Source organism: Gopherus flavomarginatus, chromosome 12 (genome assembly GCF_025201925.1).
Source record: "Gopherus flavomarginatus isolate rGopFla2 chromosome 12, rGopFla2.mat.asm, whole genome shotgun sequence".
NCBI classification, from domain to species: Eukaryota; Metazoa; Chordata; order Testudines; family Testudinidae; genus Gopherus; species Gopherus flavomarginatus.
This window is the reverse complement of record NC_066628.1, coordinates 36,300,815-36,327,642: the sequence shown is the minus strand read 5'-3', so window position 1 is coordinate 36,327,642 and position 26,828 is coordinate 36,300,815. Positions and strand designations below refer to the sequence as shown.

The following is a 26,828-nucleotide window of genomic DNA, read 5'->3' as shown; positions in this document are numbered from 1 at the left end:
CAGGAGTACAACCAGTGCTGCAGCCAGGGAGATGCAGCGCTGTATGTGCCTTGCAAGTGTGGACGGTGAGTAAGTTGCAGCGCTGGTGGCGGGTTTACAGCGCTGCAACTCTCCAGTGTAGCCAAGCCCTTAGGCTCACTGCTGCCACAGATCGCAGTCGTCCTGCCAGACATTTTTTTATGCCTCTTATCAGAAAGATCTCACTCGTTATAGATTATACTGCTATGGGCACCATGGATTCATTCTTAGGACACAGAGAGCCATTCCCCTCCCCCTCACGACACCAGCTTTGTTTCCACTTTATTAATCAGCGCATATTCGTTTCTCATTAGCCATGAGCAACACGCCTAGGTTACACAGCCAGCCATACATGCTACATCAGGCTTATCCTGCAAGGTACTTAATGGTGCTTCACACCTCACTGCTTTCCTTCTGAGTCCTGCCATCAGACCTACAGGCTAGGGATACATGTGCAGGGATGCCAGCAAATGAGGGGAATCATTTTTTAGGACACTAACCTCACAGTCTTAAAAAGAACCACATGTGCCATTTTTGGCTTGTTGTAGCCAAGACTGAAGGCCTGACATAGCTGATTGGCCTTCACTGTGTATGTTTGTGATGTATTAAACAACATGTATAAAGCAGTCTCTCCCTTGCAACGAGGCTCTCACGAGGGATTAACAAAATTAAAGGCCACCACACTTTGGACTGTGATCACACTGAAATCTATTCAAAACTCCTTTATTTTATGAACTTCCCTAGAACTATGTACAGCTCCCAAGATCGTTCATCTGCAGCACTGATTTAATCAGTCCTCAGATTTGTCCTGAAGGTTCCAAGGTGAGCAATGATGTTTAGCAACACAATAAGCTACTTAAAGCGCTTCCAAGTCACAGTGTTTAAGCAGCTGGCAAGTCTTCAAAGAAGGCTGTAGGGGAGCAGTAGCCTACTCCCAATCTCTCCTGGTACCTGCTGAGGCTGTTTTGAGCAATTAAACACAAAACTGCCAAGTACCTCTTTGCGCTATGTCTCTGCTTCTTGACTTTTTTGGGGGTGTAAATTCAAACAGGTTTAAATTGGAGGACGACACCAAAACTGGTGTGTGGGGGGAGGGGGAGTGGCAGCAGGAGGGGGAGGTTGCAAATACAGAGGACAATAGAACTGCAGTGTGAAGGGACTGCTAGAAATTTAGAAGAGTGAGGGTTGCCGCAATGTTAATCATTTCTACATCCAGAGAAGAAACAGTCAACACAGACACTGAGGGGAGGGGGGTATATATATTAGCAGCTCCCCTGCACCCCCAATTAAAGTTACTAAGGTGTAAAAAGAGGCACTAACAACAGGGATGAGGAGTTTATGGCTACTGGGACAGAGGGCTAGTTTGGGTTTCCCTGCTGGTAACCTCCATACCAGACCGCACCCTCTAGATGCCTTCTACCTCACAAACCCTCCATCACAATAAGAGTCAGCATAAAGGGAGGCAGAGCAGACTCAAGCTAGAAAGAAATGGCATCAAACTACTTTCAGGGCCTAAAGTGTCTCTGGGCCCAATCAACGATCTAATCCGGAGACCTAACCCAGCATCCTTCCACCTGCACTATCCCCTGAGAAACAGCATTGCCATGATGTGCTAACCTGCAGGGACAGCGGTTCATTCCCAAGTGCTTCAATGTGGCACTAACAAGCTGACAAGATACAGATGACGCAGTTCAGAAATTTCACCCTTCAATCTGTTAGGTCTAGCGCTCAAGGTATACAGGTGGCCCAATGTATTGCTACAATCTCATATCAAGTTTATAGCGTTCACAAAAATCTCTCTCTCAAAAAAAAAGACACCTATATACAGCCAGTTCTACAAGGCAAAACAAACCATTTTTCTGCCTGACGCACCCCCACAAGCAATAAAGATTTTGGATGTGTCAGAACCTTGTTAGCAGTTTTGTTGATGCGTGATGCATAACAGCTCTGCCACAGCTTGGACTCAACAGCACTGACAGCATTAAAAATAGCCCTTGTTTGTGTTAGTAAACTAAGCAGGTAAAACCAGGAGATACACAGAGAGCAGATGATAACGCATGCACACAATGAGACCGCAAAAGAAACTAATATTATGTTGTACAGAAATGAGCGTGTTTTGAGAGATTTAACAGATATGAGATTAGGAAGGGCGGTGGTCCTCAATCTTTGCGTTTGGTTGGTGCCAGACGAAGGACCGTGGTGGCGGTCAAGCATCCACCGAAATACCGCCAAAATTCGGCGGTGACGCCTCTGGATGATGTCGCTTGTCGGTGGCAAGCGGCGTCACCCAGAGGTGTTGCCGCCGAAATGCCACTGAATTTCGGAGTGACTTCAGCGGATGCTCGACCGCCGGCTAGGACGCGGGCACATTTAGATGCCCCCGTGGGCGCCATGGCACCCATGGGCACCGTGTTGGGGATCCTCTGAGCAAGGATGTAGTAAAGAAGTGATCTGCCTCTCCTTTTTATGTTGGCCCAGAATGAGAACAAGCGGTTACCAAGGCCTTGTCTATACTAACACTTTACAGCGCTGCAACTTTCTTGCTCAGGGGTGTGAAAAAACATACCCCTGAGCGCTGCAAGTTTCAGCGCCATAAAGTGGCAATGTAGACAGTGCACCAGCGCTGGGAGCCGCTCTCCCAGCACTGGTAGCTATTCCCCTCATGGGAGTGGTTTTGTTTTTGTTTTTTAATGCTGGGAGAACTCTCCCCTAGTGTTGGTGCCGCGACTACATAGCCATGTTAAAGCACTGCCATGGCAGCGCTTTAACGTTGGTAGTAAAGACAGACCCATTTCTTCCACTTTGTAAGTCATCTTGAAAAAGTATTTCCTTTAATCTCTTATTTATTTATTAATTTAGGGTAGGTATCCCCTTGTTTTTTTATGATGTAAAGTCTTACAGTGAGATAGTCCTAAGGTACAACAATCAAATCAAGTCTCCTCTGGTTTTGCTGGGGGTCCTTGAAGGATTCAGAATTGGATAGGTAGTTTACTCAGGTTTTAACTGAAGGATAGGCTAAGAAAATTCTTAATTTTCTCACCTAGGAGGAGCAGAGGGTATGTTTTTCCTCATGTAAGCTACCTGAGGTTCTGCCTCAGGTATAACTACCATTCAGTGGTGTGGGACACATTACCAAGTAAATCCTTTGTCTCCTTACTGGGACTGCAACCAAAGATATTAATTGATGCCAGCTGTGGGTGATGGTGGCGGCTTTGTGATGGATATCCGTCTGCTAGGAACTGCAGAGACTCATCAATTCATTTCAGGTCAGACACAGAGTGCTAAGCACCATCAGCCTGGACAAGATATGAATGAGGAAAAATGGCCATTTCCCTTACTTCCCACTAAAAACGGGAAATTTTCCTTACTTTTTCACTTTGTCTTTGGATCAATATGGAAGATCTCAAACTAACAGGAGAAGACAGTACACGTGGATCTTAAAATAGGAATCAACCTGTGTACATAAAGTGTTAACGACCTCACAGAGCTTTTAGATTAAAGTTCAAAGCAGCAGAACATGGAAAATAATTAAACTTTATAATTAGAGTTTAGTCTAACTTTTTAGAGAAGACTTCGTGGAATGAAGCATGAATTGGTGCGGAACATATTCAAGGGACACAGATCACACTGTGGTTAAGTTGACAAACACATTTACAAGACACCACCTTCTTAAAGCAAGAGAGGTAAGTTTTTTTAAGCCAAATTTACTCGTCGCTATTTATGCTGGTTTACATTTTGCATTTCCTTCAGCGTGGTCCCACTGAAATGCAAAGTTAGTTTCACTTTCAGGCTCTCAACCTTGCAACATTTGGTTTCCAATCAACTACAGCAGAATGTTAAAGTGTTTTTAATCCATTGTACTATTATATTGGCCATAAGGCTGTAAAATAATCTTTTAAGAATATATAAATTTGGGGGCAAGTTTAAATTGACGTAGTAAGGAAAATTTCTCTGTTTGATTTATGACCTACGCTGTCATAACTTGGGACCTTGGAAAGGTTAAGGAAGATTAGCAGTAGCACCTCTCAGCCACCGTTAGCACCCCTCTTCAAAGCACTGCATCAATTGATGCTTGAATGCCAGCTAGCAAAACTAGGAACTGAACGTGGAGTTGCTGTCTTACAGATTTCTAAAGGAAGAGCTGTACTCTCTACCTACCACAGAGCAAGCTGTCTGGCTGAGCTGTCTTTCAAGAAGTGATGAATTTCGTTGCCACTGTGAAAATAAGCAGCCTCCAAATCTACTCTCATTCTTTTTAGGAACTCCATGCAAAATATGTTTGTTTTGACAGTAAGTTTGTAATTCCTCCTAGAGGTAGTTTCAGTTCAGAGTTAACTTCTACAGTTAGCTTGTTATTAACAGAAACAACTGCACTCCCATTATGATTCAGCTACACATAAAAAGAAACACTGGCCATGCAGAATACGATCATTCGTCAGTGCTTGAATCAAAGTTAAATCGTCTGCCATAGCAATGTTCCAGAATCATATTTAAATTATATGGTCACCACATGCACAGAGGTCAGCGGTAAGTTTTCTTGACAAGTCACAACTAGGACAATATTTTCATAAATGAATTAGCTTAGCCCATTGGAGACTTTGCTAGTATCTTATCAACCTGTTTAATAAGACCACCTGCGATCACTGCAATCGAAGAAAGATGCTCCACGCAGTGAAGTTCTCTTCTAGCTCCCTGAGACACAAAATATATCTAAGGGTACATCTACAGTACGAAACTAATTTGAAATTGTTCTATTTGAATTTTTTGAAGTGATTTTATACATTCGGTGTCGTGTGTCCCCACTAAAGCGAGTGAATTCAGTGGAGTGCATCCACAGTACCGAGGCTAGCACAGTATGTTTGAACAGCGGTACCCTGAAAATCAAAACCAACATTTTGCTTAAAGCTGAAACCTATATCTTAAAAAACACAACTAAGTTACTTTAAGCAGATGAAGCTTTTGATGAGGCAACTTTAAAGGTGACATCAATTTGAAGCCATTATTTTTCCTCTAATATTGTTTATTGTTGTAAATGATAGCACCATTCTCTTCTGTCTCAAAGTATTTTAGTAATTTCAGAAAGCTATAGCAAAAAAAAAAAAAAAAAAAAACAAAAAAACACACACACTCAGTCCCCCTCCTCTTCCACCACACACACTGACCACATGGACATTTTTGCAAAGTCCAACATATGAAGTGTAGAATGAACCAAGGCAAACAACAAGTCTGATTCTGAGAGGGAAATAAATAAATAAAACCAGAAATTGAACATCTGTAGCCCATGCCCACAATGAACACGGTGCGCACACATGGAGGAAAAAATATTTTGGTAGGGAAAAAACAAAACCCTGGCACCCATTTTCAGAGAGCAATTATGAAATGATGAATAATTATGGAAAATAATACTGAATTGAAAAGCATACCATCAGATATTACTGACACTCTGAGCACGAAAAGAGACAACACTTTCATGATTCACAAAAAACCTAGAACTTACCACAAAGTAGTGGAATTGGAGAGGTTTAGCTTTCCCTAAGAATATAAGTCATTCTATTAGAGGAAATCAATCCATATCCATCGGTGTGAAGCACAAAAGCATTTTTTGGGAAAGGAACACAGATGCTTCAACTGCTTGTAGAGTTCTGCAAATCTGCAGATATCCACTTTACATCCGCAGATATCCACGCACCATGTTTCCGGATCACGGATCGGACGCAGATACACATTTTGTATCCGCGCAGGGCTTTAAATGCATGAAGAAAGTATTTACCTTTCAAAACGGAATCCATAAAGGAAGATTGATAAATAGTTGCATAGTTTGAAAGACCTATGATGCAAAGCAAGGTAACACCCTGATCTGACAAAAGATATAGATGGTCTGCTCCTGCCACATTATAGCTTCTTAAATACACCGTATGCTGTTTACACACAATTGATGTTTCAGTGGTGTGTCCTTCACCTCCCCCCACACCCCCTCTTGTTAATATGTACTGATGCCAAGATGAGTTAATGTACTAATGTTTCACCTCTAAAGGCCAGAGATTAAATCATGGCTTTTAGGTCATAAATGAAAATACATGCAACCTGTTTCACCCTAGTCCCTAGCGGACATTTGTTCATATTGCAAAACCACTGCACAACTTAACATGACAGGCAATCTCTTCTCCAGAGAGGCCCAGGATGGGAACGGAAGCAGTGCTGAGAGTCAGGGATGAGTGAGATACAGTAGCAGTGTGGGGGAAGCTTGCCCAGAACAGCATCTGCCCCAACAAGGAAACACATGAAAAATTCCCCACCTTTACCTTGTCCCAGAACAACAAAGTTTACCTGAATTCTACTACACTTGAAAGCAGAGTTCACTCAGACGACTGGAAATACATTAGAAAAATAACCAAAAGGACATTTGTTCATTGAATTGCCAGATTGCACACACCGCCTCCTCCTTGACGGCCAAGTGATCCAAAGCCCTATGTTCACCTTGATGGCATTTGTCCATTTGGATGCAAAGTGGTAACTTTGGAACACTGGATCCGATCAATTCCAACCTTTCAGGGAATGTTCTTGGCATCAATGGACAGAATCCTATAAATGCAGCTCTCCCGCAAAGCTCATAGAAAACCTCCAGCACAAACAGAATGTCTAACAAAGGTCTTGGGACCTTTCATTCCTGTGGCTGTTACATAAACCCATTAAGCCAACACACTGCTTTTGGCATAGAGGAGAGATTGATCTGCAGTGCACAGAAGTGAGGCTGCACAAATAACTGCTTAGAGTTATTACAAAATGCCCTAATTGTGGAGACTCATGTTTGAGAGCTCTCAAGTCTCTAGAGAGAAAGAGCTCTCTCCACTGCTTTTGTGACCTCTCTCTGGTCAACTGAATCCATGAGCCACACTTAGCTGGAAACATAGACCACTCAAAAAGTAAAATAGTGATAGTTTTCAGTGGATTTTCTTGAGATGGCAGCAGGAAGAAAGAGTCAGCCATGTAACCACCACCTCTAGTGGCCAGCCCATTCAGTACTTTTACCAAGAGTTTCTCCAGGTAGCGACTAGCACTACTCATCAATGACAGATTAAGAGGAGATCAAGGCAAACAAATGAGGGAAAAAAAAAAGGTTAAAAAGTCAAAATTTATGCTGATTGCATCTCTTTAAGTGATGATCCATATACACCAACCGTACTCCTCTAGACGCGGTGAGCGATATGTGGCGTATGCCACATTGGCTGTTGCTAGGGATGTCAGATACTTTCCAGATTTAGGCAGGTAGGGCTATCACAACCTTTTTGACTGCATCGGCACTCCTGACAGTCTCTCCCAGGATGTAAACACTGACAAAAAGTCCAGCCTCATTCCAGCTGCTTTGCACTGAATAAGCATGCTATGGGAGTTCAAAGATAAGAGTATTTTTTCTGTAAAACCGCCTTGCTTTCATGGCCATGCATGCCTTAATCACAAAGACTGCAATAATCTGAAGAGAAAGCAGCTGCGTGGGGCAAAAACAAAGGAGAAACCAAAGCATCACAGAGGAAGAGATTAAATCAAGTCTAAATGCACATTGCGTTTTTTCCATAGGCATGCCAATTAAATAACAGAATATGTTGAATTAACAGGACATTGAACTAATGCCACGTTCACTATGCTAATGTAAGACATAATTCAACTGTGAAAAATTTCTTTAACTATTGTGAAAGAAAGCCAGTAAATTGAGAATTGAGACTAATATATAGGGCTGACTCTTTGGCTTTAACTTATGCCATGGAGAAGGGAAAACACAGCTACAGCTTGATTATGGAAAGGCCAGAACTTTTCCCAAACCTTAAAGCATCAATGCTGAAAAATTTATTAGAGATGGTTTCTCTCTCACTTACTGCATTTTTTTTCTCCTTTTCTCATCTAATTAAGGATCTTTAGATATACAAACAAGGATCAGAGTTTCTGAAGTGGTAGCACGTTCTTGTTATTTATTCCATATTAGTTATTACAGTCCTCCATTTAGGAGCACAGTCACACAAAATCTATCGAATCAATCCCTCTTGATGATAAAGATACATTACCCTGACAGAAGTGGTGTTGAATACTGAACCGGAAACAACTTGTTCTTAGACAAAAGGAAAAGTGAAGGAAATAGAAGGCTGCACAAGTCCCTGTGGCATCAACTATCTCAATGATTTGAGCTTTATACTTTAAGAGACCAATTCTACTCGGCCTTACAAGTGCAGAGAGGATGTGAAATGCTATCAAATCAGAATTCTCCATTCATTTATATCCACTGTAGCATTTTACGCCAGTTTTCAACTGGTATTCATGTTTATACAAGGTGGAAGGCAGCAGAGAATCAGGAATTAAGACAACCCATTATTCACAAGCCGAAATAAAAATAAAAATAAAATGCAGCCCTTTTTATCATTTTGTTACAGCAGAATAACCTATCCTTAACACTTTACCATGATAGCCATTACAGGGCAGATTTACTTTGTAAACTAAAGGATGTCTTGTGCTGATACAGGACAAATTTCTAACCCCATATAAAACTAAACAGAGGAACTTTCTAGTTTGGGAGACCAAAGGGCAGGTGCTAACTAATTCAGCAACATGTGCCAGAAATGTTCTGGGCGAATAGTTGATTATTGTAAAACTGTACGACCAATGCAATAAGCCACTACAGAAAAAAATCTATGTAGCTTTCATGGAAACGACGATAGATAGCAACAGGTTCACAGCATTGGTGGATATGCAAAGAGACATCAAACATCTTTTAGCTAGGATTAGCAGATTAGTTTGGTATCTTAATGAAACTAATGTATTAAGAAGGTGGTTTAGGACGCAGATGTTTAAGGTCTGGGGTAAATATTTGTGCATTGGGTTTGATTATTCTCTCCCATTCCGATGCTGCACGGTACCTCACCAGTTACCCTGGCATTTGGGTAATTCTTTATGGCTAACTCCCTTTCTTTCATCATCATTTTGCCCTCTCCTTTTTAATTACACCAGAACTAGGAAACAACTAGAGGATAGGGAAGAAGAGTCACACAGACGCATACCTTCTGCGCTCATCATACCCAAAGATGAGCAGACAAATGAAGAGCACATATGCCAACAACTATTATTTTCTCAGAATTCCCACTTCACCTACTACAATCCTCTATCAATATTCCAGCTAATCTGCAGCTCCTCACACCTTCCCAACACTCAGTGGTTATTGTATGAGAGAGAGCAGATTGCTTTTTTAGGTATTATCAAATGTTGGGACTTGAATGTTAGTCAAGTGCTAGTCAAGTAGAGTTCTAATAGTTTTTCTGAGCAGTATGGCCAGGGATTATTTTTTCCCTTTGAAGAATGTTCATCAAACCAGGCTACAAACTACAGTTCGGAATAGGAAAATTTAATCTCTGTTTACCTGAAAATTTCCCCTCTTTGAGCAATAAAGGTCCACAGATTCATTACGATGGGTACTTCAGCCAGCTTGCAGCTCAGGGCCAGAACCAGACCTGTGAGCCACAGGCAGCAGGGGAATGCCCTTTCCTCCAGAGTTTCTCCAAGTTGAGATAATTTCCACAGCCAGGACCATTCAGATCTACTTTCTCTAACTACAGAATGTGTGTTAAATATACACTGGAGAAAAAAAGCATAATGATTTCTCTTATTACAAAGCATGTGAAATCCCCCCAACAAACCAAACCCAACTCTTTGGATGTCAATTTCCCTCTTTATTCTGGATGAACCATTTCTCTCCAGGGTGGGCTGCATCTGTGGACATTGTTACTCAAAGTAAGGACATCTTCTGGTAAGCACACCTCTTTTCCCACTGTAATTCATGCTAAGGTCCACAGATCTGTTACAACAGGATTTTCACAGCATTGCAACTTCAGGGGTGGGAAGCAGAATCATTCCTCATATACTGTATTTGGCAATGTTTACATACAATGTACGTCCTCCATCTTCCCCTGGGCATTAGGATGTGGAGAACACTTCCAACAAAAATGGCACTGGCTAAACACTGGATGACCCAAATTTCAAACCTGGTGAATGTACAGATGATGGCTACATGGCTGACCTCACTAAAGGAGACAAGACTACTGTCCTGAGTACAATACTGGATCTCAGAGAAAGCTCTCAACTTCAAAAACAGAAGGGGAAGAAGAGATGAGAGGACAATCTCCCTAAAAGGCAAACACAGTCTGGGTCACTGCTGGGAATTAGAGAGAAAAATGACGAGGCAAAATGTTAAGCTGGATATTTAAAATAAAATGTTGACTTTTCCTTTAGTAAAGAGCTGGCTGAGCTGCCTGACACTGAGGGTGGAGGTGGAAGGAAGAGACAAGGACATCAAGAGGGTGGGGCATTCCCCTGCTGCCCATGACTGACCAGTTTGATTCTGCCCTCACATGGCAAGCAAGCTGAAGACCCCATTGTAACAAATCTGTGGACCTTAGCAAGGTGAAGAAAAATAACAGCGTCCATTCTGGTCAGAGAACTCATCATAGTTATGTTAGTAATACTTGTGCTTCACCACACTTGCACTCAGGGCTAAGCTCTACAATCAGTTCATTTAACTAGTGACTAAGATAGATTCTTAATACCTCTTGGATTCTATAAAACACCTTAAAGGTATTAAACATCCTTCCAGAAGCTAACAGCTTATTACACATTACTGAATATATTTCTAATACAAAATGTTTGAGACAGCCTTCCAAAATTGTCATAAAAGTTTTCTAGACCACACAAAAGTATCCTTGCCTATTCTTTAGCATTTTTCCCATTAAGAAATCATCATGTGAGTTTACTTGCTAGTCTTAAAAAGTTAATCACAGCAAACAAACAGACCTTTGCAAAGGTGACCTGAGTTCCAGAATCAGTAGGGATAACTCCTAAAACCTGAATGTAGACTGTGATTGTATAGTGGCAACATGCTGCACCTATACAGCACGTGATCCGACGTGCTATGAAAGTCATGAAGGAGGGTGTCATAACCTATTCCCAGATTTGGACCTTAGCGTCCAAAATATGGGGGTTAGCATGAAAACCTCCAAGCTTAGTTACCAGCTTAGACCTGGTAAAGCTACCACCACCCAAAAAATTAGAGTGTTTTGGGGCACTCTGGTCCCCCCAAAAACCTTCCCTGGGGACCCCAAGACCCAAATTCCTTGAGTCTCACAACAAAGGGGAATAAACCATTTCCCTTCCCTTCTCCCTTCCAGGTGTTCCCTCCCTGGGTTCCTGGAGAGATACACAGAAGCAAGCTCTGTGAATCTGAACAGAGGGATTCCACCCTCTCTATTTCCAGTCCTGGAAAACACAAGCACTTCCCTCTTCACCCAGAGGGCATGCAAAATCAGGCTAGTAAATCTAACACACAGAGATTTTCCCCCGACTCCTTCCTCCCACCAATTCCCAGGTGAGCTACAGACTCAATTCCCTGGAGTTCCCCACTAAAGAAAAACTCCAACAGGTCTTAAAAAGAAAGCTTTATGTAAAAAGAAAGAAAAATACATAAAAATGGTCTCTCTGTATTAAGGTGACAAATACAGGGTCAATTGCTTAAAAGAATATTGAATAAACAGCCTTATTCAAAAAGAATACAATTCAAAGCACTCCAGCAACTACACACATGTAAATACAAAAAAAAACAGACCTATCTTTGTACTTACAACTTGGAAACAGAAGATTAGAAAAGCAGGAGGCAGAAATCCTCTCCCAGCTGAAAGAGTACAGGCAGAACACTAGAACAAAGAACTAAGGTCATGGCTACACTTACAGTTCTGCAGCGCTGGTGGTTACAGCTGTGTTCGTACAGCTGTGTAGGGCCAGCACTGCAGTGTGGCCACACTGACAACTACCAGCGCTGCAGTGTGGCCACATTTGCAGCATTTGCAGCGCTGTTGGGAGTGGTGCATTGTGGGCAGCTATCCCAGCATTCAAGTGGCTGCAACGTGCTTTTCAAAAGAGGGGGGTGGGGTGAAATGTGACAGGGAGCGTGGAGGAGACAGACAGAATGGATTTTTGGAGTTGACACTGTTCTCAGCTCCCTGCCTTGCAAGTTCTAAGGACTGGAAGACATACAGTGCCTACCTTCAATCATTTTAAAAGTTCTGACCCCCTTCCCCCACCCCTCTCTCATTCACTAAATGCAAATTATGTTCTCCTAAATAGCCGTCAGACCAGATAAGCATCTGCTTAACATGGACTTCCCTCTCCCCCTCTGCCGTGTGAGCGTGCTGTTTCTCTCTTCAAGCAAACAGCTGTGAACATTGCAAAGTAATTCCCCTGCCTGCCTCTGCTCGCTCAGCAAACAGGAGCTGTGTTTGTTTTTTAAATAAGCAGTTTGGCTGAACTCCGAGCTCTCCCTTTCTTCCCATTTGTTGTGGACAGGAATTCTGGGATACCTCCTTATACCCCGGAAGTCAATAAAAGCGCTGGTGGGGTCCACACTTGCTGACCAGCGCTGGATCACCAGCGCCGGAATTGCTACACCCGAGGCTCGACCGGTTGTACAGCCAGCGCTGTAACCAGGGAGTTGCAGCGCTGGCCGTGTTTTGCAAGTGTGGCCACATCCTAAGTTGCAGCGCTGTAACCCCCTCACCAGCGCTGCAACTCTCTAGTGTAGCCATGGCCTCAGACACAAACTTCCCTCCACCCAGATTTGAAAAGTCTTGTTTCCTGATTGGTCCTCTGGTCAGGTGTTTCAGATTACTCCTTTCCAGGTGTAAGAGACATTAACCCTTATCTATCTGTTTATGACAGAGGGATAATATGTCCAGAACAGAAGTCTCTGGTTGTCTCTGCATTGAGAATTTTCAAAAAGTTTCCTAAAATTAATACAGCTCAGGTGCAGCTTTAGAGGCGTTTTTATTACCATGCTGTCGAACCGAATTAGAGCAGGTCTAATGAACAGAGTACTTAACACAACAGCAGCCCACCTTCGTTAGGGCTCCCAATATCGCTAATACCACCTGACAGTTGTAGTGTGAGCAATACTGGGAAATTTTTGCCAAGTTTCCCAAATGGAGAAATGGTCACAGAGGTCCTGTGATATTAGTGTTTGGAAAATGCTTTGAAGATTAAAAGTGCTAAGTAAGCACTAAGTATCATTATCAGCAGAGAAACAGCACTCTATTTCTTAAAACAAAAATGATTCGTACACATAATCCTCTTTCATTCTCAAGAAAATTGTAATAGTGTCTTTTGAAAAGTAGGTTAAAAAAAAAAGAGTCATGATGGAACTAATTCCAGCCCCTCTAGCACTAATGTATTTTACTCTACATAATAGATTCATCTTCCACTGAGTGCGATGGAAATATCGCCCAGTTATTTTTAATAAAAATGATAAACTAAGCCAGTAGAAAATCCCCTGCTTCAATCTAAAGAACAGAGTTGAGGCCTTCTCTTTTACCTGGCAATTAATTAGCCCTCTTCCCTCCTGGTCTTTGCTTCTCCCTAACTAGCCTCCTTACCAGTCAGAGCCCCATCCTTCATAAAAGGAGCATCAACATCACAAGAAGCGATAAGAATTTATCACCTAAGCAGTGTTCGATGTGTGTTGAATGAGGACCTGCAAGTGGTGCAATTTTTATGCTATAAAATATCTGCTGCTTAATGAAGCAATGCCAGAGCCATTTGGTTTCTGTTCATCTCAGAAGAGAGACATGAATGGAGGCTGTGAAATGATAGCATCACAAATGCAAACTGAAGAGAGTTTTCTGTTTAAAATTTACTACTGGGGGAAAAAGCCACACACTTAACAGAAGGGTTAGTGTGATACTGATGTACTCTCTTCCCCTCTCCAGCTTTCTCACAGTTCCTGATCTTCAAACCCCTGGCTGCCTTCATACTGTGTTTGGCCATTTCATACTGGGCCATGGCACCCACAACCGCAACAAATAAAACAAAGGCCACGATTTTTAGAATCTGGAGGCCTAAAATTGAGACTAAATCCATATTTAGGACCCTAAATAAATGGCACAATTTTCAAAAGGGCTCAGCACCCAGCAGCTCCGTGTGATCCCAAAGAGTGGGTGGCTGCTCAAAACCTTTAAAAACTGGGCCACTTGTTTAGGAGCCTAACCTTAGGCACCCAATTTTGAAAGTCTTGGCCAAATGCTGAAAAATACACAAGACAAATGAGCTTTCCAGCTGTGTGTTTATCTGTCCCCCAATACACCTACACATAATTAATCTGGGATACACAAGTGCTGGAAACAAGACACATAAAGGGCAAAAACCTCACGAAAGTCTGCAGATCCTATAGAGAAAGGTATACAGAGGCCAAAGCAGTATTTGATTTCGTTTCTAATTATTCATTTGTTATTAAATGCCAATGCCTGGCCTTGTATAAGACACAGAAGGAGATGAGGTCACTGCCTCAAGTGGCTTACTAGCCAATAAATGTCCCCATTCCAACAGGTTATTACTTCTTTCGCTAGAGGATGCCAATAATGCTGAACATATAAATGTTCTTAACGTATTTAAAGTTAATATAGTATGTACGTACACTTACCTATGTGCCCTCACAGTGAAAACAAATTAGACATAAAATGGATGATTTCTTTGGAAAAAATACATAGTTTTAACAGATTTTTAAAATCTGACCCTCTCGGCCTTGTGCTCTTAACCTCCCTATTTGTAAGAATGACTATCCTGTGAAAGAGGAAAAAATTCTGAATTCAGTGCTTACCCGGCATATCTCCTTTAGAGTAGCTGAACTGCACATAACAAAAGCCAAATCTCTACATTCTTCCCCACCACAAATTGGTTTGTCGGTGTCCAAAATGGATTTGTAGGAGTTATAGAAGTGTCTATTCCAGTATTTTTACAGAGAAGATTTTCATCCAGTGGTTAAACTTTCAATGAGGGTTTCACTTTGTCAGATTCTTTGTGGAGCCTGAACAATGTCTTAAAGCAATGAGCCCGTAACTCTGCAGTCTGGAGACAAGGCTCAGTGCAGCTTTTATTGCTGTACAGACATAGATAACACACCGTAACTTTGTTATTATTACAGCTTTATGGCCTATTTGTTTCAATACACAGCTAGGTTCTGAAGGAAGATCCGAAACAAGCTAAGATGGAGAAAGCAAACCCAGAAACCAGTTCAGGAATGAAGGTAACCACAGACACAGCAAGGACGATAGATTCCTGTATTACAATACGGAATTGGCACAGTCACATCCTGGTTGTGCCTCACGGCTATCATAGGGACTTTCAGAGTCACCATGTGAAAATGTCAGCACTGCAGTACTTGAACAAATTTTCACTCAGTTCTTGAATTCCAACTGGAACCCTACTTTCTGGCCAAGGTAATTACATGCAGCATAGTAGAAATCTCCCTTCACAGTTTAATGTTAAATCAGGTATTATTTGTCACTTCTTTCCCTGAATTGTTAGAGTATTGCTGTTAAACAACTAACATGCCTTACCCATGAGGTAGCTGCTGTGATCCTTGCACATATAGTTTATAAAGCACTTATGGTTTAAATGCATTAATCCTTTCATGAGAAACCTGCCAATCAGGGTGTGTGTGTGGGGTGTGTGTGTGTGTAGACAATATCACATTTTTCTGAAACTGTTGTATATGCCATCATCATGTGCCAGCAATGCCCCTCTGCTATGTACATGGGCCAAACCGGACAGTCTCTATGCAAAAGAATAAATGGACACAAATCAGACATCAAGAATTGTAACATTCAAAAACCAGTAGGAGAGCACTTCAATCTCCCTGGACACTCAATAACAGACTTAAAAGTGGACCATTCTTCAACAAAAAAAACACTTCAAAAACAAACTTTAATGAGAAACTGAAGAACTGGAATTCATTTGCAAACTGGACACCAACAAATTAGGCCACTAAAAAGTGGCTGGATCACTACAAAAAGTAATTTTCCCTCTGTTGATACTCACCCCTTCTTGTCAACTGTTGGGAATGGAGCACATCCACCTGGATTGAATTGGCCTCGTTAGCACTGGACCCCTCACTTGGTAAGGCAACTCCCATCTTTTCATGTGTTGTATATTTATACCTGCATACTGTATTTTTCACTCTGTGCATCTGATGAAGTGGGTTACAGCCCATGAAAGCTTATGCCCAAATAAATTTGTTGGTCTCTAAGATGCCACAAAGACTCCTCGTTCTTTTTGCTGATACAGACTAACACGGCTATCCATCTGAAACCTGTACCTACTATAGTTATCCGTAACCTCGAAGAACACCATAGCTGAAAGAAGGTAGCAAAAACAAACCTTATTTTTTCAGTTTATTTGGTGCATTTGACAGTACTTCTTTTATAGCCAATTTTGCTGTATCCCCTAAATAGTCAGCTTCTCTCTTTCTGAAAATACCATTATAACTAGGGCCCCACCAAATTCACGGCCGTGAAAAATGCATCACGGACTGAAATCTGGTCTTTTGCGTACTTTTACACTACACTATACAGATTTCACGGGGGGGGGAGGAACCAGCGTTCCTCAAACTTGGGGTCCTAACCCAAAAGAGGGTCATGGGGAAGAAGATTATTGTAGGAGGGTCGTGGTATTGCCACCCTTACTTCTGCGCTGCCTTCAGAGCAGCATCCTGCCAGCAGCAGCAGAGAAGTAAAGGTGGCAATACCATATGATGTCACCCTTACTTCTGCACTCTTGCCTTCAGAGTTGGGTCAGGACCCTTACAGTTACAACACCATGACATTTCTGATTTAAATATCTGAAATCATGAAATTTACGATTTTTAACGTCCTAAGACTGTGACATTGACCAAAATAGACCATGAATTTGGTAGGGCCCTAGTTATAACCAGCAACAGGAGAGAAGAAAAACCCTTATACATCTCAAAAAAGATGGAATTTTAAAAGGACAACAGTATTTAAAGAGAGCGAAATATGGGGAAATGATTTTTTCTGGAGTTAGTCAATTTCACAAAAGTCAAGTTGGTAGAGTCTCTTTTAAACTGTCATAATATCCTGACTTGTCAAAGAATGAAGTCTCTGATAAATATGAACTAACATCCAGGCAATGGCAAGTAGGATTCTTATGTATTTATTTAAATTTACATTTATTTGCTATTTAAACTCTGTCAACTTGAATTTTTTTTTTTAAGGAGCCTCCTAACAATTATTGTGGTTTCAGAATCATAACACTATTTTTAAAAGTATTTTTCTTCCCTCTTTATGACTATGTTAAAGACAGACCTCCACAAATGGGAGAAAAACCGTACTGGGGAAACAGCAAAACTGAATTACACATTCAAATTCTGTCAAATGCATAAAACAAACCTGAAAAAGCTAGTCTCTCTCATCTTCCAGTTCTAGTAACTGTAAGTGTGCCGTGTCATAGTAGGCACAAAGATTTCAGAGAAGAATGTTGTTTTCTAAGATGATGATGTTCCATTTTAAGAAAAAAGCAGCACATAGTGGGGAGGGAACAGGCAGAGTGGAAACAATGAAGCAGATTCTTCCTAGCCAGTATTTAAGGAAGGTATTGTCAACCTTCAGAGCCTTTGAAATCCCTCAAGTAATTAAACAGTCAAGTGGGATGAGGCTTTTAGCTTTGCAAATGTCAGTTATTAACATTGCTCCTAGCGCCAACACAGACACCAAACATTAAAATTATGTGTCTTTTCTTTGACGAGAAGGGGGATCTGAGGGAGGGATATGGAAAGGTGGTGGAAGGGGAGGAAAACAAGTGAAATCTTGTCCTCAAAAGCATCTGTCAGAAAAATTCTGCTGTTTGAACTCAATGCAAATTCTCCAGGAGAGATGACAAATTTAAATTTTCATCACTGCTTTAAACTGCTTGTCTGTGGCTGCCTGCTCTCTGACTTGCATAATGTAAATGAAGGAGGATTTCTTATGAGGGTTGCAGCAAAAGCCTCACTCACACACAAAAGTACTTTAACAGCTGGACTGGATTTTCATTCTTTTGTCTCGGACATTTAACAAACATTGAAGTTTTTTTTATTTTTAGTAGTTATGGGAACTTAACAAATGGATGTTATTTTTCAGTTAACTGATGTCGTGGTGAATGCAGCGCATTTGCTGCAGAATCAACAGTAGAAAAGAGATGCTACATTTCAATGCATTTCCCTGATGAAAGATTTTATAAATATTAAAAATAAAAATGGATGCAGTTTGGCATAATTATGTACGGATTTCTTGGTTTGCTTATAATTCCACCACTTCCATGCACTTCATACTATATTATTTTCCTATCCTTAATGTCTCAAAATAACCTGTCATGGAACAGTGCTAGCTGTTATTTAAGTGGTTTTGATATTGCAGGCTACACAAGGTTTCATTTTTATTATAAAATACTTGTGATTATCCCCGAGGCCTGGTCTACACTGTAAAGTTGTATCAGCATAGCTACATCAGTCAAAAAAAACTACACCCCTGACCACCCAGTCCTGATCACAGCAGCTACTGAAGAGGGCATCTGTCAACATAGCTAACTTCACTTGGGGATGTGATATTCCTACACCACAGAAAAAACCCTTCTGTCAGCAAAATTCCATCTACACAATGGAGTTACGCCCGCCCAGTTATGCGGACATAGCTATGCCGTAGTGTTGACACGGCCATAATCTCCATAGTGTAGACATACCTTTTGTCTATATAGCCAGAGTCAAACGAATCAAAGTCCTCAACCTGCAGAGCAAAATGAATAATCAAGTCAAGTGCAAATAACTTTGTAATAGATATTCAGAAGGTTGGAACAGGTTATCCACTAAAGTGAATCAATTTTTCCCAGAACTGCAAAAATTCCAGTAAGACTTCTCCTCTTCTCTAACCACTGTGAATGGCAGGTGGTTCCTACAAAATCCCCAGAGAGACCAACTGAAATGTCAGAAGCAAGAGAGGGTTAGATACAGCTTCCTCTGCTCAATAAAAACCAGCAATAATGGTTTGGGGGTATTACATTTGCGTACCACATCAAAACTACAATTCTGCACAGCGATCAGCATTTATTCATGGTGCCTGACAAGAAATTATACTTATGTGACCCAGAACCATCCATCTTTACCTGTTAAAAGCTAAAATACTCTACATCTCTGAATTTCTAAACAGAAAAACATGCCGGCTGCCTTTGAAGATGGAAGGTTTCGCAGGCTCTTAATTTTTCATCCATCAGTCATGGTTATGTATCACACACCAACTTTCCAGCTACGATTAACACCTAAATAACCCATACTGCATGATATGAATTAGACTGGAGAGAAAAACTGCAAAGCACAGAGTGCTGGAAGGAACGGGGTTAGGGGGGTGGGAGGGGTAAGAGGGCTGCTGCACGTTTATCCTAAAATAATCGCTGGGCACCTTCTCATCATGTTGCCCCTTGCTAGTGGATGGCAAGTACATTTTCTACAACTAGCCAAATTACTCAGAATTTAGGATGGAGCTCACAAGGGCTGTTCCATACTCTGCAGCCTTAATTCCTACTGAAGCTATGGCACCTCATAACCTCACAGGACCAGACCGTTACCACTGACTCATTTACAGTAAACAGCACAGATTCCAGCCTTCAGGGATGGATCGCTTGATAAGTTGCCCTGTTCTGTTCATTCCCTCTGAAGCATCTAGAAGCACTGATCACTGTCGGAAAACAGGATACTAGGCTAGATGGACAGACTATTAATCTGAACCTGTATGGTCATTCTTATGTATTTGGGTCTCGAAAGATAAGTTTGATATCAACTACAAGAGGGATAAAGAGAAGCAACAGCATAGATCCTCACTAAATAGGAAAGTTTTATTCCTCACAGTGCAAATAAAGAACCATGGTAGTTTAAAAGTTTAAATCAAAACACATAACTAAGGGACAGAATCCAAACAAAAAAAGAGAAGTTTCGAAATAAATCAGACTCATTTCTTTAAAAAAAGGTTTCCTGCCTCCTATTCATGACTCAGCATTTGAGGTCAAGAAATTATAGTAATAAATAGTTGGAGGGGAAAGGAGAACTGTGTCGAATAGAAGCAGAGTTGGATCTGCAATGAGACTTCAGGGGTAACTGAAGAAAACAAGAATTTATCTGACATAACAAGACTGATCAGTCACTGAATTAACACTGAAGAGGCGTGCTGGTTAGAATCTGTTTCCAGTGGTTCTGAATGGAACAGCAGCAACAATAAAAATCTCAGAGCAAACTGTAGTACTAACTCATCAGCTTCACTAGCACCAGAACACAAACTTCCAACACAGCTCTATCACTGTACCTTGACCCTGCCGTTCCAGTCCTGGATCCCCATACATTTTTGCCAAATCAACTTGATCAGCATACTCCCGACCTACACAATAAGGACATGCAGTACCAGTGCCATTACAAGGCAATACTGGAATGGACTTTTTTCCCTGCCAATAACTCATGCTGAGCATGATAATTGAAAAAACAAACTAGCACTATAGTATTTGTCACTTGAGGAAAAACAAAATCTAGAACAGCACTAACCCATCTCCCCTGGCATGAAGGTAATGCAGTAAGATAGTTGATGCCTCTTTTACTACTGTGGAGTAGGCACTGTCTATGATTAGAGCATAGAAATGGAAGTCAGGCGATCTGACTTCCCATGAACTCAACCATTGTGCCTCATTTTCCCCCATCTAGAAAACAGGAATACTAGGCTTTGTGAAGATCAGACAGTGAAAAGAGCTTTGAGATTCTGGGATGAAAGACGATACGAGAAGGGGAAAGTATTTTTTAAAATGGATCGTGAAGAACTTATTAACATTAAATAAACTTATGCATTTTCACTCACTACCTTTCCTAAACGCATATAAAAGGATCTCTCAAAACTGGGTGACTGGGCAACAAAATGGCAGATGAAATTCAATGTTGACAAATGCAAAGTAATGCACATTGGAAAGCATAATCCCAACTATACACATAAAATGATGGGATCTAAATTAGCTGTTACCACTCAAAAAAGATCTTTCAGTCATTGTGGATAGTTCTTTGAAAACATCCACTCAATGTGCAGCGGCAGTCCAAAAAGTGAACAGAATGCTGGGAATAATTAAGAAAGAGATCGATAATAGGACAGAAAATACCAGGTTGCCTCTATATAAATCCATGATAGCCCCACATATTGAATACTTGTAGCACCTTAGAGACTAACAAATTTGTTAGTAAATAAATAACAAGTTTGTTAGTTAATACATTTGTTAGTCTCTGAGGTGCCACAAGTGCTCCTCGTTCTTTTTGCTGATACAGACTAAAATGGCTATCATTCTGAATCTTGAATACTGTGTGCAGATGTGGTCGCCCCATCTCAGAAAAGATATATTGGAACTGGAAAGGGTTCAGAAAAGGGCACAAAAATGATTAGGGTATGGAAGAGCTTCATTATGAGGTGCGATTAAAAAGACAGACTTTTCACCTTTGAAAAGAGACAGCTACAGGGAGATATGATTGAGGTCTATAAAATCATGACAGATACAGAGAAAGTACATAAGGAAGTGTTGTTTGCCACTTCTCATAACACTAGAACTAGGGGTCACCAAATGAAATTAATAGCAGCAAGTTTAAAACAAATAAAAGGAAGTATTTCTTCACACAATGCACAGTCAACCTGTGGAACTCCTTGCCAGAGGATGTTGTGAAGGCCAAGACCATAACAGGGTTCAAAAAAGAACTAGATAAATTCACAGAAGATAGGTCCATCAACAGCTATTAACCAGGATGGGCAGGCATGGTTTCTCTAGCCTCTGTTTGCCAGAAGCTGGGAATGGGCAATAGGGGATGGATCACTTGATCATTACCTGTTCTGTTCACAGAGTATCATAGATTATTAGTGTTGGAAGGGACCTCAGGAGATCATCTAGTCCAACCCCCTGCTCAAAGCAGGGCCAATCCCCAAATGGCCAATCCCCAAATGGATTGAACTGTTCTTTCCCTCTGGGGCACCTGGCGCTGGCCACTGTCAGAAGACAGGATACTGGGCTAGATGGACCCTCGGTCTGACCCAGTAGGGCCATTCTTATGTTCATATTGGGGGAGAAACTCTTGAAATGAAAGTTAGCCTGGGTTCAAAATGTTTGTGATTACTTTGCTAGGAAAATAGCTGCTGCAACTTTCCGAAACTGATGCCAGTCAGCAATGGCTCCATCTCTTTAGGATGGCAAATTAAATATAATGTACACAGAGCAAGAATTACGTTCAATGTGAAGACAGTAAGCATGCAATTTAAATCAGCAAGGAGAGCAATTCAAATTTTGCTACATGATTTTTAAGAACGGGTTGAGGATAAGCCAGGATACGGAGAAGATGCACGCTTCCAAAACAGGAGATTTTTTGACTATTCAGCAACGAAGATTTTTAAATTGTTTCAGTGTCTGAGACTATGTGCAGAGGACAGGAAGGCAGGCTTGAAGGGAGCATGAAGAGGTAAAATATAAAAATTTGGTGTGAATGCCAGAGTCTGTGCCACCAGAGAAGAACCTTGCTACTGATATTACTCACAAAACTGATTTAGGAAAATACTTATTTGATTCCTAAATATGGTTAATAAGCAAGCTTAATGTACTTGTTCCAGTGGTGGGGCCAAAGGGTCTTCATCCATTACCATAGGTCCTAAATTCACATTCTGTTGCAAGAGGATAATTTTACTAAACTTGGTATTAATGCAGGCAATCATTTAAATCCAAGCACACATTGGTCTGCAACATTTACTGCCACAAAATGTAAGCACAGGAAAGCCAAAAAGCTAGCTGGGATCAGGAATGGAAAAGATTAGTTTGTTAACACTGTCTATTCCCTAAGAAGTTAGGAATGGTGGTAGGCTTCTAATTCAGGTTGCCTGGTTATGTAGCTTAGAGAACAGCATTGCCACTTTCCACATTTGCATAAGAAGTTGGTGGATATTTATTTTCTGCTATCCTTATATGTTGCTACAAGAGCCTTTTCTGGATTGCTGCCCTCTCTGGTGCTAAATGTGTGCACTTGCTAGTAATATTATTTCACACTGAAAGAGCTCCTATCTAAAGATCTGAAAGTGCTTAATACACATCAATGAATTAAGCCTCAACACCTGTGTGAGGTGTGTGAGGTAGAGGAGTGTCCACATTTCCACATAAGGACACTGAGGCATAAACCAAAGGCAGTCCTACCTGCTAGGGGAATGCACTAGGGGGGTATGATTTCTCAAGCACATTAACACACTGTGCATTAATACGACCATTCGGACCCTACAATGGCCCATTAAAAATTCTCTAGTGCACTTTTATGTAGTGCTGTTTCAAACAACTCCTTAGTGCTCATGGCTACTCCATGGAGACATGCCCCAAGTGACTTGCTCATGGCTATAAGTGGTCAATGGCAGAGCTGGAATAAAGAATCCAGTCTGCTGACTCTAAGCCTTGAGACTACCTCTAGTCCCTCTCCACTGCAAAACTGACTAACAGTAAGAAAAGTGGGCGTTCAAAAGAACTGGGAGGAGAGCGGAGAAGAATTTTAATCTCAAATCCATGATTTAATGTTATCAGGCTTTAGGTAATCAAGTCAAATACTTTCAAAGAAAGTGAAATTTGAAATCTCACAGCTAGAGGTACCTTTGCAAGAGTCAGACTCAACACTATTAAAAATTAGATACCCCTGCCTACAGTTGGTTACTAACACCATAAACTATTAAAATGGCAATCAATGTTCTCCTCCCAACAACAATTATGTGGTCTTTACATTTTGCATCTCTCTTAGCTTAGACAACAAAAAAAAAAAAAGGGTTGATGTGTTAGTTCAACATTTTTGTTCTCACCTATTAGCAATGCAATGTTTGAGTTAGAAGAAATACTGGGAAGATTATTTAAAAAACGGCTTACAGCAAAAAAAACCCTATTTCATGGCTATACTTCTACTGGTCTCAGGTTTTTGTAAGATACTGTTTTTAACCAAAATTAAATTACAGTCCATCTTGTACCCGACGTTCCCATCAATTCTGTCACTGGGGCAGATTTTCAAATGGAAAGTCAATAGGACAGTTTAGGCATTTCTGCATATTACCTGTACAGCCTTACACCATCACTGAAGCTATATGACTATAAAAGGGAAAGGAAAGGAGCTACTCATTTAAGTGGTCTCCTTTGAATTCTGTTACTTTCAGGACTCCTGTGTTTTCCATATTGCAATGTGATATAAATAGAACAAGGCTAACATTTTGAAATCTGAGAGCTTAATGTTAGATTCCTAAATCCATATTTACACATTCCAAGAGCCCTGTTTTAGGAGCTTTCAAATGAATTTGAAAGGTTAACTTTAGGCACCGAATTTAAAAATTTTTGCCAAAGATTTTATTTGAAAAGCAATCACTCTCACTTAAGGCCCACAAATCCAAAATGAGGATATGGGATTTAAAAAAAAAAAAAAAAAGAAAGATTGTGGGTCTACCTTGTTCATTTTTCATATATTTTAAACAAGATTCAACATGCCTAGTGACAATACAATCTACATTTGGCTCTACTTATTAGTGTTGTGTGATCCTACCAATTTCAACTGGAATTACAAATGTATTGCTTTCTTCAACAGACTTCTGTTGCATGATTTTTGAGGAAGCAGGTAAAAGATTGTGCTAAGAGACTCATGTCTTCACTTACCACCATAAAATAGCATGCAGCCTTTTTCTGTTTCGATGATAGCACAGGCCTTCTGTTCTGTGTGACACCCATTCATCCCAGGCCCCTTTGTATTATGTTAGAGTGCCCTCTCTCTCTTTTGTCTCCCATGTATTGTCAGTCACTGTGCATAAAACCCAGCACTAGACTAACTTTGGGGAGTACTCTAAACCAGACCTCAAACACTCACACCTGGAAGCCTCTGAATGATAATGAAAGGTCACAAATCAACATGTGCAAGACTGATAGGAATAATCATTCAGAAAAAAAGCGTAAGTCCATGAATCCACTTCATGTCTGTACACCACCATGCCACACTGAAATCTTTAACTGTCCAAAGCTGTTGTACCTAGCTCTTACCTCCCCTATGTTGAGGTTTTAAAAAAATACATAGTGCACCCATTTCTCCCCAAAGAAGAGAGAATCTATTACTGGGCACTGTTTAATTCACCTTCACAGGCAATGGCCTTTACTAGTTTTCTGGACTTTTTAGGATTATTTTAAACTTAAACCAAACTCCATGAGAGACAGCTACATTTTGATCTCCTCTATGCAGGAAAGAGCTGTATCCTCTCCAGGTTAGAGAGGCAAGGAGATGTAATTACTGCCTTTAAAGCCTCTTGAAAGAAGGGTAATATATTTCAACCTCAACAAAATTAGCATACACAAGAGGCCAATGAAACATCCCACAAGAGAGAACAGATTATAGTAATAAGGAATAATATCAATCCCATACTAAAGTGCCTCTTGATACTAGGAATAATTGCAAGATATATTCTGCCATTAAGAGACAGCTGTGCCCTTGGTATCTTACTATCTGCATAACCCCACAGGCTGGCATGGCAATTGGTGGATAAGGCCCCTGCCCCTAGGAAGTCACAATCCCTTTGTTGTTACAGCTGGTGTCCCTGAGCAGAGTATGCTATGCAATTATGCCAAATGTCAGGAGCGCATAGGTGCTGGAACTAGGGGTGCTGCTGCACTCTCTGGCCTGCAGTGGTTTCCATCCTATACAGTGTTTGCAGTTTGGCTCAATGGCTCTCAGCACCCTGGTTCCAGCGCCCCTGCATGAGTGGGCGCATGTGGGGCAGGGGGCGCACATGACTGAGGAGCTCCATGGAGCCATCAAGGTTAGGGGCGAAGATCGCGAGGAAATCTCCCTGCCTGCCCCAAGGTCCGGGATTGCGAGGGGGGCTGGCGGATCGCGGCTGCGGGGTGGCAGAGCAGGAAGGCGCGGGGTGCAGCCTGCCGGGCCCTGGGCTGCACCGTCCCCACGCGGGAGGCGAGCCCGGGTGGGCGCGGTGCAGCCTGCCGGGCCCTGGGCTGCACCGTCCCCACGCGGGAGGCGAGCCCGGGTGGGCGCGGTGCAGCCTGCCGGGCCCTGGGCTGCACCGTCCCCACGCGGGAGGCGAGCCCGGGTGGGCGCGGGGTGCAGCCTGCCGGGCCCTGGGCTGCACCGTCCCCACGCGGGAGGCGAGCCCGGGTGGGCGCGGGGTGCAGCCTGCCGGGCCCTGGGCTGCACCGTCCCCACGCGGGAGGCGAGCCCGGGTGGGCGCGGGGTGCAGCCTGCCGGGCCCTGGGCTGCACCGTCCCCACGCGGGAGGCGAGCCCGGGTGGGCGCGGGGTGCAGCCTGCCGGGCCCTGGGCTGCACCGTCCCCACGCGGGAGGCGAGCCCGGGTGGGCGCGGCGGCCCCTGGCGCATGCAGATGAGCCGCTCACCTTGGTCTCCTTGACGTGCTGCTTGATGCCCTCCGGGTACCACTGGACCCGCACGTAGCCGCGACGCAGGGGGCTGGCCCGGCTCTCCTCGGCCCCGCCGGCCCCGGGGCCCCCGCACTCCGAGCCCCCCGAGCTGCCGGCCCCGGCGCCGCGGCCGCCCTCGTCCTCCTCCGAGTCGGAGTCCTCGCCGTGGATGAGGCGCACCAGGCCGAAGCGCACCGAGCCCCGGTAGCGGCCCGACACCAGGTCGTGAGAGAAGAGCAGGCGCTGCGAGCCGCCGGGGGGCGCCGGGGCCGGCTCTGCGGGCTGGTCCGCCATGGCTCGCGGGCAGCGGCGCGGGGAGAGCGAGCGAGCGAGCGGCCGCCGGCAGCGGACAGGCAGGAGGGGAGGAGGCCCGGGCCGAGAACAGTCACTGCCCGGGGGCGGGGTCCGGCAGCTCGGCCCCGCCCGCCGCCGGGGAGCCGGATGCTGCGGGGGCGGGGCGGCGAGAGGCGGGAGATAACCA

At 42.6% G+C, this 26,828-nt stretch overlaps 1 protein-coding gene across 2 annotated transcripts in view; it reads right to left on the bottom strand.

Moving 5' to 3' along the window:
- The window catches only part of UBE2O (ubiquitin conjugating enzyme E2 O), an 89,003-nt gene extending 62,557 nt beyond the window's left edge, over positions 1-26,446 (bottom strand). The window contains exon 1 of one of the 2 annotated variants that reach the window (XM_050919225.1): positions 26,324-26,446. The gene's annotated coding sequence lies outside the window, so the exon portion shown is untranslated. The remainder of the gene's footprint in view (positions 1-26,323) is intronic. The other variant, XM_050919222.1, reaches the window with a different exon arrangement.
- Between the last annotated feature and the right edge of the window lie 382 nt (positions 26,447-26,828).